Source organism: Canis lupus, chromosome 9 (assembly GCF_011100685.1).
Source record: "Canis lupus familiaris isolate Mischka breed German Shepherd chromosome 9, alternate assembly UU_Cfam_GSD_1.0, whole genome shotgun sequence".
Classification (NCBI taxonomy): domain Eukaryota; kingdom Metazoa; phylum Chordata; class Mammalia; order Carnivora; family Canidae; genus Canis; species Canis lupus.
Genome location: NC_049230.1, coordinates 21,749,891 through 21,758,047, shown reverse-complemented (window position 1 = coordinate 21,758,047; position 8,157 = coordinate 21,749,891).

Below are 8,157 nucleotides of genomic sequence, written 5' to 3'. Positions count from 1 at the left end.
ACACCCCCCCAGGCCCTGGCAACCACTGTTTCCACAAGTCTGACTTTTTTTCTTTCCTTTAGATTCCACACGTCAATGATATCATGCTGTATTTGTCTTTCTCTGTCTGGCTTATTTCACATAGCCTAATGCCCCCCGGATCTATCTATGTTGTTGCAAATGGCAGGGTTCTCCCCTTTTTTGTGACTGAATAATATTTCAATGTGTGTGTGTATGTGTGTGTGTGTGTGATTTTATCCAGTCATCCTTTTGTGGATCTTAGGTTGTCTCTATATCTTGGCTGTTGTGAGTAATGCCACAATGAACATAGGAGTGCAGATACTTTTGAGATAGTGATTTTGTCTCCTTTGGATATATACCTAGAAGTGGGTTTGCTGGATCATATGGTAATTCTATATTTAATTTTTGAGGAACCTCCGTATTATTTTCCATAGTGGCTGCACCATTTTACATTCCCACCAGTAGTGTGCAAGGGTTCCCTTTTGTCCACATCCTCATCAATATTTGTTATCTCTTGTGTTTTTGATGATGACCACTGTAACACAATGAGGTGATATCGTGGTTTCGATTTGCATAACAACGATTTATAAGTATGGATAACCACTCTTCAGAATCTCTGTTTTATGCTTTAAAAAAAAAAAAAGATTTTCTTTATTTATTCATGAGAGACACAGAGAGAGGCAGAGACATAGGCAGAGAGAGAAGCAAGCTCCTCACAGGGAGCCTGATGCGGGACTCGATCCCCAGACTAGGATCACGCCCTGAACCAAAGGCAGACACCCAACCGCTCAGGCACCCAGGCATCCCTTTTTTTTTGGTTTTTGTTTTTAAGTTTATCTCTGTTTAGAGGTTATATTTTATAAAACGATTAAAATATTTTGTACAAACAGAAAACCTCAAGTATTTAAAACAGGGATGAAACATTTATACATTTGGAGATGAAGTTTGGGGAAGTGAATTAAATGAATTTAGGTGATTTTGAAGTTTTACCCCCAATTCTAATGTTCTAGAGACTAGATAATTCATTTAAAGTTTTCAGTCACTGCCTGGGCTTTGGATCTTGTTCCCTGAAAACAGAATAAATAGCATAGTGCTGTGCACCTGACCTGGTGCATGGAGTCTCTCTCCTCTGTTATAAGGTCAGCTCAGCACCCACCGTGAGACAGATTGCTTGCTCCATCCATTCTGAAACTACAGCTGCTCCCTGCTAGAATCTCCAATGGATTTCACTGGCAGTGGTTTTCATGGAAGCCTCATCTTTCCTACGGGGCCGCAGGCTCACGGCATTAGGGGAGCTATGTATAGTCAGGGTGTGTGTGTAGTGCCCTGGGACTACACCCAGCCTCTGCTGGTTGGGCTGGAAGCCTCTGCATGTGTGTAGACATCCAGACACATGGTGAACTCCAGGTGTGGTCTCACCAGTGGGGCTCTGCTAAACATTATTGAGCCAAATGGAATCTATTCATTTGTTCTTCCTCAAATTGTTCAAATCCCCTGGCCAAAAAATTCACTGAAACATTTGAATCGTTTCCTTAATCAGAATAAATATTTCAAAGGATTGGAGAAGTTACAGAAAACACCTCATTAATTTTCATTCTGGTACTTTAATTGAGGTTTATATATGATAAAAGCAAATAAGCAAGCAAGCAAACAACCAAAGCAGAAGAAATCTAAAAAAAAAAGACATTCATTCAGAATCTTTGTACATTCTTTCTGAGGAATTTGGAATTTACTTTTTTAGTGGCCCAAACTGTTGTTCTTCCACTGAAAACCAATGGCTTTTTACTTTTGAGATTGAGGTTTTTTTTGTTATTTAAAAAATATTTTTTACAAACATCTAAAATAAGGTAAGACTATATAATTTCTCTCTTATAAACAGTATACTTTAAAATAATACCTTGTGTTAGACTCTGCTTAAGTTACATTATAAAAGTAGAAATTGGGAGAGTTAAACTTACTTCATGCTTTTTACCATACATGTGTGGATAACTCTTATTTACATTTTCATCCACTCATTCACATCAGCCAATGCTCACTGAGTGTTCACTACCAGTAACTGAGCATGTAATAAGCACCTTGCCATTTGTTACAAAGCTTTAAAATACTTTGTAAATAGCTGTCACAGCTAAAATCTTCAACGAAGAACCCTTTATAAACATGAACTGTGTTCTTTTATGCATGTTTTCACAAAATGTGTTTTTTGTTGTTGCTTAATGGAGAAGGGGGGGGTCTTTCGATTAAAGTCATTGAAGATTGTACTGTTTAAATTACACAAGTTTTGCAGTGAGTTAGTTTCAGCTAAGAGTTTAATACACTAACAAATGATCAAGGTATGTAGAAGAATTATTTAAATCAAGAGTTAGCCTTATAAGAGCTAGGAATATCAGTGCACTTATTAAACATGATAATTTTTATTTTCTTCTTTAGCACGATTATTCCTTATGACTGGACCCAATTACAATTAAGTGAAAGAGTTAAAGTCTCATTAAAATTATTAACATCATTTTTAACTTTTTGGAAAAATAACTAAGCTATTCCAGAAATTTTTGGCTACTATTTGAAGATTTTTTGAGATTTCAAACTTAAACTAAAATATGATACAATAGGGCTATTATTTTTAATTGAAGTATAATCAACAGACAGTGTCGTGTTAGTTTCAGGTGTACAACATAGTGATTCAACAATTCTATCATTATGGGGTTCAGTCATCCAATCTGGAAAAATTTCTGCTGTGAAGACTTCCACATGTTTATGTCAGGGCAGAGAATTTCCCAGCTGCTCTACAGCGTTGAGTTTTATGCTCTGGTAGATTATTATAACTTGTAATGTGACCAGAGGAAACCAGGCTGGTACTTCATAGCAATTAATTTGAATTATACCCAAGGACTAGATACAGATCCTGTTGACTCTTGTTCATACACAAGTCATTTAGAATTTAGAGCCCCTGCTATTCCAGCCTGTTGGATGACAGCATCTATAAATATTTATTAGATTCCCACTTCCTTATAGCTGATAGGAAGTGCATTTTGACCTCTGAGACAGACTCTGCTGAGGGTGTTAATGATTAAGTATGGCCAGGAATTTGGAGAGTTATTACAAGCACTACAGTATCCAGAGGATTTTCAACTCCACCCACCCACCCCCAATATGGACAAAGTACTGTAGGCCCAATGGGATACATATAGAATCTGCAGTATCTGGTGGGCTATGGGGGTTGTCTTGAACAGATATCTCAGATTATGTTGCTCTCATTGGTTGAGGAGGATGGTGTATAGGAACTGTGAGTGTTTGTGGGCATTGTGCTTCTAGATACCATACAAGTTAGTTAAGAAAAAAAATCATGGCCTCTGTGTTTAAAAACTGGTGTACTTAATGAAATAGTTACAAATGAAATGAGATGGAAAGGAATAAAGTATTTCCATATTTAAAAAATGAAAATTGTAGTTCAGGCAAAATATATAGTTAGTATACAAAAGTAAATTCCAGATTTATTAACTATATAAATGTAAAAGGTAAAAACAATACAATTTTAGATAAAACAAATACATTGTTTAGATAAAATGTTTTTAGATAATGTTTTTAATGATAATGTCTAATGTTTTTAGATAATATAATGTTTTTAGATAAAAACAATACATTGTTTAGATAAAAATGCAGAATAATATCTCCAAGAACCAGGGTAAAGGAATATTTCTTAAACAGACACAAAAAGTTCAAACTATGGTATTTAACTTAACAATTTTTATTCAATAAAGGACTTCATAATTATAAAGGGAAAGTCCCCAAACAGTGAGCAGTTACTTATAATACATGTAACTGACAAGGAATTAGTTTCCAGAATATGCAAAGAATACTTACAAATAAATATAAAAGAGAAAAAAAAACCCAGTGAGAAGGTGGGCAAAAATATGAATGAATGCCCAGAAAGCAAAGCTGGGTGGCCCATTTCACACCTGTCAATTGGAATAAATTTAAAAAAATGGATGAGGGAAATTCATATACACTAGTAGTGGCTGGTAAATTGGTACAATTGCTTTGGAAAACAGTTTGATCTGTTATCCAAACGGGGAGCATGCACATATCTATCATCCAGTAATTCCATTCTTAGGAATATATTCCAGAGAAAGTTGTACAAGGATATTCACAGAAGTGTTGTTCGTAATACTAATACACATACACACACTCTTGAAACAACCTCAATGCTAATCAAGAGTAGAAGGAATAAATACGTTGACAGATATTCACACCATGGTATATGATGCAGCAGTTTTAAATGGATGAAGTAGAGATGCCTGGGTGGCTCAGGGGTTGAACCTTTGAGCCTTTGGCTCACATCATGATCTCAGGGCCCTGGGATTGAGTCCTGTATCGGACTCCCTGCGGGAAGCCTGCTTCTCCCTCTGCCTATGTCTCTCTCTGCCTCTCTCTCTCTCTCTGTGTGTCTCTCATGAATAAATAAATAAAATCTTAAAAAAAATTAAAATGGGTGAAATACATTCTTAACATGGATTAATTTAAAAAAAGTGTGTAGTGAAAGAAATGACACAAAATAATTTAGCCAAGTCAATTCAACTGATGTGAATTATAAAAACAGGCAAAATTAAATAATGTATGATTAAGGGGTATACATAAAGTGGCAGATTACAAACAATGGTCACAGAATCGCCCTGAAGCTGTAAACATACCCCTTTGCAAGCCCTGTTAGAGTTTGAGGGGCATTTGGACCATGTATATTTTTTTGAGGCTCCTAATATATTAAACAGATGAAAAAAATCCAAAATAGGGTAGCCAAAAACATGGTAATGTTTATTTTTATTTTCTACACATTACCATTTTCAACACAAAAGTATTATGATACTTTACCTTATGTTGGTATCAATATGAGATTTATAAAAAATGCCCACTCTCACTTATTTTAGTGCATTGTAGGCTGTGTGATCCAGTGCTGGGACAGTTTTGACTGGCGAGACGGTCTTCTTTCAATCCTGGAAGTGATCTCTGAAACCAGGCATCACCGTATTTGAATTTAACCTCCAAAGTCTCTGCATGGGAAGCCATAAGCCGAATGGCCCTCTTCCTGCAATTGGCCCCATGTCTGGATTATTTCACCAAAGTTTGATGTTATACCATGATAGCAGATAGGTTCTTATTTTATATTAGCTTCAGTAAGTAAGAGTCAACCAACCAAATTCCTCCCAAAATGGAATAATTTTCCCCTGGCAAATTCCAGTTTCTGTCCTTAGAATCACATTTAAGAACTTACTGACAGGGCAGCCCGGGTGGCTCAGCGGTTTAGTGCCGCCTTCAGCCCAGAGCGTGATCCTGGAGACCCGGGATCGAGTCCCACATCGGGCTCCCTGCATGGAGCCTGCTTCTCCCTCTGCCTGTGTCTCTGCCTGCTTCTCTCTCTCTCTCTCTCTCTCTCTCTCTCTATCTGTGTGTGTGTGTCTCTCATGAATAAATAAATAAAATCTTTAAAAAAAAAGAACTTACTGACAATTTAAAAATAACATCTCAGCTCCTGCTTCTAGCCGTCAGTGGTTCATAAGTGTAGAGGCCCATCTCAAAATACCTACCTACAAATGCAAACCTGATTGTTTCGCTTCTCTGAAAAATTCTTGGCACTTAGTTTGGTCAAGTCCAATACATAGCTCTCTAAGATCTAAACCCTTCCTACCTTTGCAGAGTCCCCTTCCCACCCACCCTGTGCCTCCAATTCTACTTCAGTAACACAAGCCATTGATACTCCTCCACTCTGTTCCTCTGCATGGGTATCATTCCTTCCAGGAAGACATCTCTGTATTCCCAAACTTTCCAAGTGCCCAGCTCTCTTGGTTTGCCTGAGATTGAGAAGTTTTCTGGGATGTGAGACTTTGAATGTTCAAATCAGGACAGTTGCAGGCAAACCAGGACCGTTGGTCACACTGTTCATCTCCCTTGTGCATGTCCCTCTGTGGTATACATACATACCTCTGGGCCTGAGTCCTTTGTTGAGTGAATGAGTGTGGATGTGTGGAGTAGGAGATAAGAAGACTCTCAGGGTTCTGACTTGGGTGACTGGGCCATGATAGTGCCCTTTGCAGAGGGGGCCACTGGGACAGAGCGGAGAGGGTTTGGGGAGGGGTTGTTGCAAAGGAATGCATGACATGTTCATTTGTAGACATGCCAAGTCTGTGGTGTCTGCACTATCAGATGTACATGGAGAAGACCTCTATGAAGAGGATTGTTGAATGCTCTAATCTGGAAAGAATTAGATTGGCGGTGAATAATGAACTCATAGGAAAGGTGTCCTCCACCTTGTTGGTTCTCACATTATCCCTATATATAAATTGTATGTATAATATAAATTGTATGTATAAATTATATAAAAATTACCAGCATAACTCTAGTTCACTTGGTCTTTTTGAAACTCTAGTCAAGCCTCTGTACAAATAGACCCCAGGTGACAGGGAGGAGCCCCACCTTGCATGGACCTCATTTCTGCCCTAAGGTTTTTCCTTTCTATTCTCTGAACTACTCTACTGCATTACCATACAACTGGACATTTCATTTGTTGCCATAAATTAAAAATGTAATCATTATTGTGCTTAAGTGCAGTTTGTGAATGATCCAAAGTCTGGCCTAGACTTACCAACTAAATGGCAATAACCAATTAGCACTGAACCTTTTGAACTTTATTTTAAGGGAAGAAGTGATTAGTGGTTCAGTTTTATAATGTCCTTTCATTTGAACAGCCCAAACTTAGTATTTTTGAAAATGAATAAGCAAGTGGCAATTACACACTGTGTGTGTTGTTTTTCATGGTGCTTATTTATTTATTTCACTTAAGTATTTATTTATTTATTTATTTATTTATTTATTTATTTATTTCAAATAAGTATTTATTTCATGGTGCTTATTTTTAAAAACAAAGAACTGTAGGCTCTCATGTCTGGAAGAAACTTTGAAAATTATGTAGGTCATGTTTCTCATTTTACAAACAAAAAGGCTGTGGGGGTGTTCAGAGATTATTTGTTGGGGCATCTGTTGCCTATAGCAACAATGCAAATATAGGAAGTTGTTCAACTTAATCAACATAATGTTTGCTCTCTATATTGATTTTCAGTAAATTTGCCTGACCCAGGAAAGCTGATTGCAAACAGTACCCTGATAAGTAAATAGAACTCTCACTAGTAGAATTACTGCTTAAAAGGCCAACAATATAAATTATATGCCCTATATGTTTCAGTTTCCACCCTGGGGCTAAAGACCTGCTCTTTTAATATCTTCCTTCATTTGTTCCTATTAGCACAAAGTAGAAGTAGATGCTCTATGATGTGGCAATGATCACTGGCACCAGAATATCACTCAAACAAGGCACAGTGTACATGGATGGATACATCAGACCAGATGAAGAGATGTATTATTAATTAGTATTTTGGAACACAAACAGCATATGTGTTCACATTTCAGCTTGGTGGGGTATGTCATCACTTTTTAATGTGCACACATTTAAGTTTTAAAAACTATAGAAAGCAGATTATTGATTAAAAGAGAAGCTCTAGACGCTTATATTGAAAATTTGTTGTGGGGAATAGGATAGAGCTGGAAATGAGGGAGAGAGAAAGAAATAAAAAGAGAGGTAAAGAAAGAGAACAAGAAAGGAAGATTGAAAGAGAATAAGCTTTTTCAACATCTAATTTTGAAAGGAGGAGTTGTAAACAGGTTTTAGGAAAATGTCTATAAAGATCAACATTTTGTGAACTAGGCAATTGGTAAAGCATGAAGACTGGCTTTTAAAAATAGAAAAATAAATTGGGGTGCCTGGGTGGCTCAGTAGGTTAAGCGTCTGTCCAGGGTCCTGGGATCCAGCTCCACGTCTGGCTCCCTGCTCACTGGGGAGTCTGCTTATCTCTCTGCCTCTCCTTCTGCTTGTGCTCCCTCTTTGTCTTTCTCACATGCTCTTTCTCTCTCAAATAAAATCTTTCTTAAAAAATAGAAAAATAAATCAATCAAATAATTTATTCATTGTTGAATAAATGAATGGTATATTCAGTCTCTGGTTATGTTTATTGAATATAATAAATATGATATTTGGCTAGAGGTCAGGTTTTTAATCTCTAATTCAGATCCTTTCTGCCCACCTCATCCCCACTGGACCACACAGACATAGGGTCT